Source organism: Pongo pygmaeus, chromosome 16 (genome assembly GCF_028885625.2).
Source record: "Pongo pygmaeus isolate AG05252 chromosome 16, NHGRI_mPonPyg2-v2.0_pri, whole genome shotgun sequence".
In the NCBI taxonomy this organism is placed as follows: Eukaryota; Metazoa; Chordata; class Mammalia; order Primates; family Hominidae; genus Pongo; species Pongo pygmaeus.
Window position 1 is genome coordinate 107,562,577 of NC_072389.2, and position 11,004 is coordinate 107,573,580.

Consider the following 11,004-nt stretch of genomic DNA (forward strand, 5'->3'; position numbering starts at 1 on the left):
CGCTATGAGGATGCAAAGGCATAAGAATAATACAATAAACTCTGGGGATTTGGGGGAAAGGATGGGAGAGGGGTGAGGGATAAAAATCTACAAATAGGGTGCAGTGTACACTGCTGAGGTGATGGGTGCACCAAAATCTCACAAATCACCACTAAAGAACTTACTCATGTAACCAGATACCACCTGTACCCCAATAACCTCTGGAAAAAAAAAAGAAATCATAAGCTGAACTTGTGGCAGCCTGACAAACTTGCCTAAACCAGTTCACACAAAATCTTGAGTTTTAAAGTCTACATGGAAATACTGGGCTTGTCAGGCACACAGCTGTAAATGAGAAACATCACCCTGTCGCTAACCCAAATCCTTGCAAGTTATACCCAAAATCCTTTCATTTATACCCTAAATGAAATTCTAATCCACTTACTGGCAAAAAGAGATGACTAGACAACTTTTCTATCTCAGCCTGAATTCAGATAAGAGGAAGAGGGAAATCTTTCCTAGGAATTCATAGGCCTATACCTCATCTAGGTTGTGGAGGTTTGAATTTATATTACCCATGTAGCTCAAAAATACAAAGATGTTAAGTTAAAGAAAGAATTGGTTCTTGAAGGACCTGCATATCATAATGCTGTCTTCCTCCAAGAGTACCCTGGGTGTAGTGACCACATGTCTTTGGAGTAGCCTGATTTTTATACCATTCTGTTCTTTTAAATAAAGGCAATCTGTCAGATATTTACCAAAAAAAAAAAAAAAAAAGAAAAAGAAAATATACTCCCGACCTATAAAAAGTCTTATAAATATTTATTTAGCAGAGTAATAGGTATTTAGAAGTAAGCATAGTAAGCATATTGATGCTAACCTTTAGATAGATCAATAGGTAGATTCAGGATAGAGTGAGGACCAAGGGGGTCTCATTTTTTGGTGACTTTTTTTATTGATTGTTATATTTGCTAACTCCCAAAATATGCTTGTTTTTCTTTTCTCAACCTGTCCAAGTGCATGTATCCAGAAAATATACATCAGTTGTGTATGTTTCCATATGTTTTGTATGTGTGTATAAGAGAGGACAATAAAGATGTTTTTCATTAAAAATAATTAAAATATATTTTCACAAACATTAGAACTTCATTGCCTCAAGCCCTGAAGTATCAAAATAACTCAACAAACTTATTTATTCATGAGGGACCTCTTCCCCTAGGATCCATTTATTGCCTCCTCCTATGTTGCTTTGGGAAAATCAGTCTTATTCTATGAGACCATTCCCAGCACAGGTTGAAGTTATATTGCCTTTCTGTGTTCTATTTGGTCCACTTTTTACTGCTTCTGTGTTGAGAATCAGTTATTCCTTTTCTTCTCTGGGGGAATTTCAAATAGCTCCTTGTGCCAGGTATCATTTTTCTGAAGATTCTGTTATTTCAGATCTTCTAGAGAACAGGTGGGTGAGAAGGACGGAAAGAACACATTCAATCAGCTTGTATTTTGCCAAGTAAGAGATTTTATGGTAACTAAATCACAGTTTGAAATTACCTCTGGACATAAGAGAAGAAGATATCTAGAGGAGAAAGAGTTGAGAGCAGTAGTTGAGTCAATGGATAGGGTTTGGTAAATACTCTGCAGGGAACTTATCTATCTTGTTTAAACAGGGACAGAGAGGGTCTCAGGTATTTAAGGATAAGAATCATGATATGGGAGAATCAGGCATGAGCCAAGAGGCACATAAGAGTGTGAATAACCTAATGTTTATGGTTGGCAGTAAATATCCACTCCTGAGTCCTTAAAGGTATTTGGTCTTGGTTGTAGATGACAACTTCTATGTGGACCACACAAATAAAAGAATGCAATTCAGGCTGTTTAACAAAGAAGAAGGAGTTGTATGTTTTTCCCTCGGACACCGACCACTTAACCAGTTAAATGACTCAGGAGAACAAATTTGAAGTGATTGCTGAAGGCAAATACTTCCTCTAATTTTCCCTGGGTCCTGGATCCAGTCTTTCTGAAATATTCAAAGAACCTCGATATTTGGGTTAGGTTCATCTTCGTTTGTATGCACATTTTTTCATTCAACAAAAAACACTTCTTCAGCTTCTATTATTTTTCCAATACTGTGCTGGGTGCTGGGGACAGAGAAAAAGGCATTATCTTTCCTCTCTGAGCTTACAGCCTGGTGTGGGAGATAGAAACAGAAAGTTAGCAGCTACAGCAGGGAACACGTGAGAGGTGGAAAGGTAAATAAGGGAGGAATGCTCTTCAGGAAAGTGTCCCATCAGAAAAGAAGTGGAAAAAATGGTGTGTGGGGTGGGGGAAACTTTGGTTTTAAATTAAGGGTCTGCCATTTTCCATCCATCATGGGTTCTGCCAAATATTTTCTGAGATGAAAAACTCAGGTCTTTGTGGGATTAGCTTTTTCCTCTAAAGGCTTTTGCTGGGTGTGTGGCTAGGGCTTTTTGGAATGTTGAAGATATAAATATAAGCTAGTTTTTAATTCCTTTTCTGTATTTTTCTATTTGAAATCTCTAGTCCCAGAACTTGAAGGGAGTTTCTATGAGCATTATTTTTTCTTTTCTCCTTCTCTTCTACTTTATTTATTTATTTGAGACAGAGTGTCACTCTGTCACCCAAGAGTGCAGTGGCATGATCTTGGCTCACTGCAGCCTCTTCCTCCTGGGTTCAAGTGATTCTTGTGCCTCAGCCTCCTGAGTAGCTGGGGTTACAGGCCTGGGTCACCTTGTCCAGCTAATTTTTGTATTTTTAGTGGAGATGGTGTTTCACCATGTGGCCCAGGCTGGTCACAAACTCATGAGCTCAAGTGATCCACCTGCCTCGGCCTCCCAAAGTGTTAGGATTACAGGCGTGAGCTGCTGTGCCTGGCCTACATTATCGTTTTCCTTACTTGCTTTTCCCAATTACTCTCTCCTTCTCTCAATTTTTCTGGGTTTTGGTATTTCTCATTGTCTTTGCTTTTTCTTCCCACCCCTCAGCATATTTTAATTTCTTTTTTTTCTTTCCTTTATCTTCATCTTCTAAATTATCTTTATTTAAACAATTCACTCAAAATTGTAAAGGAATTGATTCAGATTAATTTAGCAAATACTAAATTTCTAGAAGTGACAATTCTGCCCTCTGAAACTATTTTACAGTCTCATAATGAAGACAGAGATAAATAATATAGAAATCTTTTCTCCTAGTGCTTTCAAGCAGATAGAGGAAGTAAATCATGTACATGTAACTCTACACTATAGGTCAAAAAGTCCTATGATAATTATAAAGTGCAATGGGAAAGGAGGGTTTTATGGGTTCCACTTTATTCTTGCTCTCCCAAATTTTAAATTCATCTTTTTTTCTCCTGTCTTTATGTCCTGTGGACTTTAAGCTATAGCATCACATGCAAAGACAATGCATTCATGGATTGCTGAACCAGCTTCCATGATTATGCAAAATCAACTTCCTGTAACAATTTCCTAGCATATTATTTCCTAGTGGTCCTGTCTCTCTAATGGAACTCTGAATGATACAGTCAGTAATTCCACTTTCTTATTTCTCCGGTTTTTCTTTTTTCCAGGCAAATTTGCAGCCCAAAGTGACTGAGACCATGGAGCGGGGAAATCATTCGGTGGTGTCTGAGATTGTTTTGGTGGGACTCACCGGTTCTTTGGAGATGCAAATTGTCCTCTTTCTGGTTTTCTCTGTGTTCTATGTAGCAGGTATTTTAGGAAACCTCCTCATTGTGCTCACAGTGATCTCCGACTCCCATTTACACTCCCCTATGTACTTCCTGCTGGCCAACCTCTCCTTTATTGACATGTGGATTTCCTCCATGACAGTGCCCAAGATGATTTCTGATCTTTTCAAGGAGAGAAAAGTAATCTCTTTCCAAGGCTGCATTGCTCAGATGTTCTTCATTCATGTTATTGGAGGAACTGAGATGGTTCTACTTGTTTTCATGGCCCTTGACCGATATGTTGCTATATGTAAGCCTCTCCACTACCTGGCCATCATGAACTTCAGAACTTGTACTCTACTCCTAGTGGCTTCCTGGACTATTGGAATCATCCATTCATTGATTCAACTCGTATTTGTTGTTACCCTACCATTCTGTGGTCCCAATGAAGTGGGCAGCTTTTACTGTGATTTTCCTCGATTTTTTAGGCTTGCTTGCACGATCGTCTACAAATTGGAGCTCATAGTTACTGCCAACAGTGGATTCATCTCTCTGGGGACTTTGCATTTTGATTAGCTCCTATATCTTCATCTTGATCACTGTTTGGCAACATTCTTCAAGTGGCTTATCTAAGGCCCTCTCTACACTGTCAGCTCACATTACAGTGGTGGTCTTATTTTTTTGGTCCATGCATCTTTGTGTATTCATGGCCATTTCTCACAGTGCCTGTCGATAAATTCCTTGCCATTTTTGATGTAATAATTACTCCATTTCTGAACCCTACCATCTATACTTTTAGGAACAAAGAGATGAAGATGGCAATGAGGAGAATATTCAACCAGGTGCTGAGTTTCTGGAAGTTGTTTTAAGTGATTTCGATATAAAGAAAGACAAGCATTTCTAAAATTCCTGGCCCATGCTACAGACATGAATCCAGTGAAACATGGATGTTTTGGTTACTAATTTATTTACCAATATGCAGGATTTTCTTAATGTGTTCTTTTGCTCATACCAAGGAGGATATTATATTCTTTTTTATGAAATGCGTTTGAATAAAAAGTATTAATATAGAAATGTTTCTACATTTTCCCCACCTCTCCTTGATAAGAATTCCAGGCTGACCTATTACATCTTACTTTGCATTCTGAGGAGAATCTTTCCTTGTCAGATTGATTTTTGGGGTTTTGTGATGCAGAATCTGAAGAAAAGTGCTTTGGAAATATGAGACAGATTTGCAATTATCAGAGAGAGGCTTTTTTTTTTTTTTTTTGGCAGGGTCTCACTCTGTAGCCCAGGCTGGGGTGCATTGGTGCAACCTGAGCTCACTGCAGCCTTGACCTTCCAAGCTCAAGCAATCTTCCTACTTCAGCCTCCTGAGTAGCTGGGACTGCAATGTGCACCACCATGCTTGGCTGACTTTGTTTATTTATCGTTTTGGTAGAGATGAGGTCTCACTATGTTGCCCAGGCTGGGGATAGTATTTTTGACTCTGAGGTAATATGTGGAAGTAGCTATAAAATGTGAAGAAAACATGAAAGGTAAAAATAGGACTTTTTTTTTTTTTTTTTTTTTGAGATAGGGTCTCACTTTGTTACCCAGGCTGGAGTACAGTAGCATGATCTTGGCTCATTGCAGCCTTGACTTCCTGTTCTCAAGTGATCCTCCTGCCTCAGCACCCCCAAGTAGCTGGGATTATAGGCAAACGTCACCAGGCATGGCTAATTTTTGTATTTTTGGTAGGGATGGGTTTTGCCATGTTGCCTAGGCTTGTCTCAAACTTCTGAGCTCAAATGATCCACCTGCCTCAGCCTCCCAAAGTGCTGGGATTACAGCTGTGAGCCACAAAAAAAAAAAAAAAAAGATTTAAAAAATATTATTGTCTCTATATTACCCTTTAATGTATATTGTCCTTCAATAAACAAAACAGAAGTAAAGAGCTAAGATTATTTTGAGATTTTTTTTGATCACAGCATCAGCCTAAAACGGGTTACTAGGTTATGGCTTCTTAAGCATTTCAGCTAGTGCATATGGTAACCGAATTAAGCCTTAAAATTACTCTAGTTCTTTCAAAAGCTGTGTTTCTGTACTGTCAGAGGATGTGAACAATGGAGGCCTAGTAAGGGGCAAGAACAATGACCTATTTAATAATTCCATTCCAGCTCGTCCTTGACCTAATTACACTGAAATCAGCAATAATTCCTCAGAGGTAGGTAAATTCTCTTCTTTTTCAGTAACATGATTACAAGGACAGACTCTTTAGCCAGACTGCCTGCCTTCAAATTTCAGCTACGCTTTTTACTAATTCAAGTTACTTAACCTTTTTATGTTTAACTTCCATCATCTATAAAATAGAGGTAGTTTGAACTGTATGAAATTCCTCATACTTGACTGTTTTTAACTTACAAAAGTGGCAGTTCCTTATAACTAAAAGCATCTTCCTCATAAGGTTTTAAAAAGTAACAGAATTAGTATTTATAAAGTGCTTTAAATAATTCTTTGTCTATAGTGTTACATAAGTGCCTGTTCAATAAAATGAAATAAAACATTAAAACAACTTCTTCATCAGTTTTGATGACTTTCTCTCATACTATGTGCAAATTGTTTCTTTTGTTTCTAACTCTATTCATTAATCTTTGATCAAGAACTTGTTCTTTTCCTAACAGGACTGGAGTATATATTCTTCAACTATTTTAAATGAGAGAATTCCTTGAATATAGAGACTTCTAAATGCTACACTTCAATTTACTTTTGATACTTTCTTTTTCTTATATTCAAACTGCCTTCTTCTGTGCTATGTCATATTTCTACATAGCTGGTTCTGGTTATCTATGGTGCTTTTTAGTGTGCTGGAGAAAGTTACCAAGCTGATTAGCTTACAAAAAAATTGTATAAGTAGAAATTTGGTTGATCAAAAAATATATTGTCAGCAATCTAAGGGTGAATAAAAAATAAAAAAATTGAACATTCACTATATTCTAATTCCCATGCTAGGAACTATCGAAATTGTGTTAGTAGCGTACAATCCAATTGTGGAAAATTGTACAACCCAAGTTTCTCTGAAGTGAAAAATTACTGAAAGTATTTCAAGGGTATGGTATGGTGGGCAGATTCAATGAAAGGGTTTGAGCAGAGGGGATTCATGAATTTGTGAATGCTGTGGATGGGGTTGAGGCCCATGCTGACCAGTCCTCTGAGTTCAGTACGTGTCCTGGCAAGGAGAGAAGCTCACAAAAAGCTCTGAAGGCTAAGAGCAGGTTGATAACACAGCACTATCAGGGAGGTCAGACACCTACTGTACTTCATTGCCTAACCCGGGGCCTACAAAGCCTGATAAGATCTGACCCTGCCAATCTCACCCACTGCTTTTTCTCTTCTCTGCTTGGGGCTCTCAGGCATTTTGTACTTTCCCTTTACTTGAATATAATAAGCTTGTGGCCTCCTGAGACCTGTACAGTTTGCAGAATGCTTTGCCCAGGTGTAGGCAAGCCTGGCTCCCTCTCATCATTCAGGTTTCAGCTTGAGTGTCAACTCCAAGAAAAGGCTTCCTATTTAAAGAAGTTCCCTCTTGGAGGATGACGTCAGCAAGATGGCTGACTAGAAGCCGCTAGTGCTTATTCTTTCCACAAAGGCAGGAAAAACAATGAATAAACAACTACATTTTAATACAAATAACTAAAGGGAAGCACCAGAATACATCAAAGGAGTAACAGAAACGCTGCTGAGCACAGAAACTCAGGACAGCCACATAGAGAACAGAAGCAAACACTGGGACTCCACCACCAAATTCCTCAGCAGGGATCAGATAGGAACTAGGAGGAACATCTCCCTGTGCTGAAAAAGTAGGCAAGAGGATTCCAGCAACCCCCAGCAACACCTTAGATATATACAGTCCTCAAGACTATACTTTCGGGGTCATATCTATAAAGTTTGTTACTAGATATATACAGTCTTCACCACTGGGACCCCTTGGTCCTCACAGCCACTAAGCCTGGCTGAGAGAGCTGACTGGAGTCCACACAGCTGTGTTCCCTCCAAGAAGGAGCTGGACAATGTGCCTTATACCCTGTGGCCTGGGCAGCTACTACGCTATGCCATCTTGGGACTGCAAGTACTGCTGGAGTGTGTCTTGCTCTCAGGGTGTGGAGCCACAGCACCCTTTCATTTTTGAGGGTGAACTGCCTTAAACCACTCCTGCCTGGTGGCCCAGCATCCCCAAGCTCAGCTGGGAGCAACTGCTATGCTCTTCCATGTGGGGCCAAGCTGCAGTGAAGAAGCTCTACCTACCCCTCTCTCAACACCCTCAGGCTGGAGGTGGAAGCTGAGCACTCCTTCCTGGGAATCTGTGCTTTGGCAGAATGGCTCCATTTACCTCTTAGCCAAGGCTGCACCCCGCCCCTAGTGGCCTCAGCTGAAACTGGATTGCCTCCCAGGGAAACAATCCCTGGGCAGAACTCTGCATCCCCGGAAAATGGAGTCTGGACCACCCAGAGCAGTCACACCCCTTGGGCCTGAGTGGAAGCAGCACTTCTCCCTTTGGACTACTGGTGCTTTGGCTGAACTGAGCAACTGCACATTCCAGGGCTGAGGTGACATGGTGGTACCTTGCATCCCAGGGAAACAGAGCAGTGGCTGATCTGAAACACCCCAACCCTACAGGCTAGAACCTACAACTCTAGAACCCTGGTTCCCTGGAGCTGGACTAGCTCCCTAGAGTCTGAGCTGCTGAGACATTCCTCTCCCTGGAGCGTGGAGCCATTTGCTGTGCTACTCCTTGTCCCCAGGGCCCAAACAACAGCAGTGCTCAGCCATTCTGGAGAACTCACCTCTGCAGCACCTGGGTTCATAGAGTCTGGGATTCTCCAGAGTCTAGAGTCACCATTACATGATGCCTCATCCCCAGTGACCTGGATTGCCACTGAACATATTGGTTCAAGTTCCCAAATTATGGCCATACCCTGCACCCCAGGCCCCAAACTCCAGATTACTTCTTCCCTGGTGTCAGGCCAATGCTGCTCTCTGCCTCACAGGGGTAGAATCATAGCTACAACAAGGCCCCAGCTGCTAGGGAGTGCCTCAGAGTCACAGATTCTGGCTCTATGGGCCACCTACATCCAACCTTGTCACAGAGAGCAAACCTTCACCCCAAGACCCAGGTGCCACAATAGGTTCATGAGACCCTGAGCCTTGAAGCCTGGCCCCAAAGATCAGCTGCTGCTCCAAAGATCTGCACCTGTAACTCAGCACCACTGTAGCTCCTTCTAGGCTGTGTTAGACCTGATACCTAGAGAATTCCCATGGCTAAATCTCAGTAGTGTGGGGAAACCAAGAAGAGGAGGCTCCAAAAGCCCTTGCCATAGAGGAAATAAACAACCTATACTACCACTAGACTACCACAAACATCTACAGCCTAGGCCACTGAGATGCATACAGTTATTGCTGTCATTGAATGCAGCCAGAGAAGCTGCATGGAGAGCATATCACTGCCCCCACCTGGAAACCCTTCCTAACAGTACACTAAGATCCAACTGCAGGTTAAATTCTTTTCCTATAAAATTATTCTAGAAAGTTGGGACGACGCAATTTTTCCACCAGACATACAGACATCAATGCAGAGACACAAGAAACATGAAAAAGCAAGGAAATATGACACCACCAAAGGAATAAGGAATATAATAACTGTTTAGTAACAGACCACAATGAAAAGGAAATCAACTAATTGCTGAAAAATATCCAAAATAATAATTTTAAAGAAACCCAATAAGATACAAGAAAATAGGCAATTCAATATAATCAGTAAAACAATTCACCATATAAATGAAAAATTCATCAAGGAGATAGATATGTTAAAAAAGAACCAAACAGAAATCCTGTAGCTGAAGAATTCAATGAATGAAATAAAAAATACAATGTCCATCAGTAGATGAATGAATAAAGAAAATGCAGTACAAGGATGCAGAGCAAGATGGCAGAATAGAAGGCTCCACTGATCATTCTTCCAGCCCCTACAAGGACACCAAGTTAACAACTATCTACACAGAAAAAAATCTTCATAAGAACCAAAAACAAGGTGTGCACTCATAGTACCTGGTTTACACTTCATATCACTGAGAGAGGCACTTAAAAGATAGAAAAAAATGGTCCTGAATCACGGAGGTCACCATCCTCCACCCCTGGCAGCAGTGGTGTGGTGCAGAGAGTGTCTCTGGGTGCTGGGGGAGGGAGAACACAGCAATTATGAGGCATTGAACTCATTGCTGTCCTGTTACAGCAGAAAGGAAAACTGGACCAAACTGTCAATGCCCGTCTGCAGAAGGAACCAACCCCAGCCAGAGGGGAATCACGGACCCCAGTGTTCTGAATTCAAGTGAGTTTTTTACTACATATACACATTGGTGTACTATTCAACCATAAAAAAATGAGATCTTGTCATTTGAAACAACATGGATGGAACTGGAGGACATTACGTTAAGTGAAATAGCCAGGCTCAGAAAGACAAACATCACATGTTCTCATTCATTTGTGGGAGCTAACAATGAAAACAATTGATCTCATGGAGACAGAGAGTAGAATGTTGGTTACCAGAGGCCAAGAAGAGTTGTAGTGGGGAGGAAGTAGGGATGGTTAATGGGTACGAAAACACAGAAAGAATGAACAAGATCTAGTATTTGATAGCACAACACGGTGGCTATGGTAAATGACAATTTAATAGTACATTTAAAAATAATGAAATGGGTATAATTGGATTGTTTATAACACAATGGGTAAATGCTTGTGGTAATGAATATTCCATTTACCCTGATGTGATTATTATACACTGTATGCCTGTATCAAACTATCCCATATACCTCATAGATATATATACCCACTATATACCCACAGAAATTGAAAATTAAAAATTAAACATGCTCTTGAGTGACCAGTGATTCAATGAAGAACTTAAGAAAGAAATTTAAAAAATCTTTGAAACAAATGAAAATATAAACTCAACATACAAAAACCTACAGGATACAGCAAAAGCAGTGTATCCCAAGGAACTAGAAAAGCAAGAATGCACAAAATCCAAAATAAGTAGAAGGGAAGAAATAATAATGATTGAGCAGAAATAAAAAAAATTGAGGCTAAAAAATACAAAAGATCAATAAAATAAAAGTTGGTTTTTTGAAAAGATAAACAAAATTGACAAGCCATTAGTGAGACAGACCAAGAAAAAAAAGAAAATACATGAATGAATAAATAAGAAATAAAATGGAGACAAAACTGATTCTGCAGAAATACAGAGGAGCATAAGAGACTATTATGAACAAGTATATGTCAACAAATTGGAAAACTTCACAAAAATGGATAAA

The 11,004-nt window shown here is 40.0% G+C and overlaps 1 pseudogene; it reads left to right on the top strand.

The window, feature by feature from the left end:
- The first annotated feature begins 3,589 nt into the window (after positions 1-3,589).
- LOC129013777 (olfactory receptor 4F15-like) lies at positions 3,590-4,742 on the top strand (annotated as a pseudogene).
- The last annotated feature ends 6,262 nt before the right edge of the window (positions 4,743-11,004 follow it).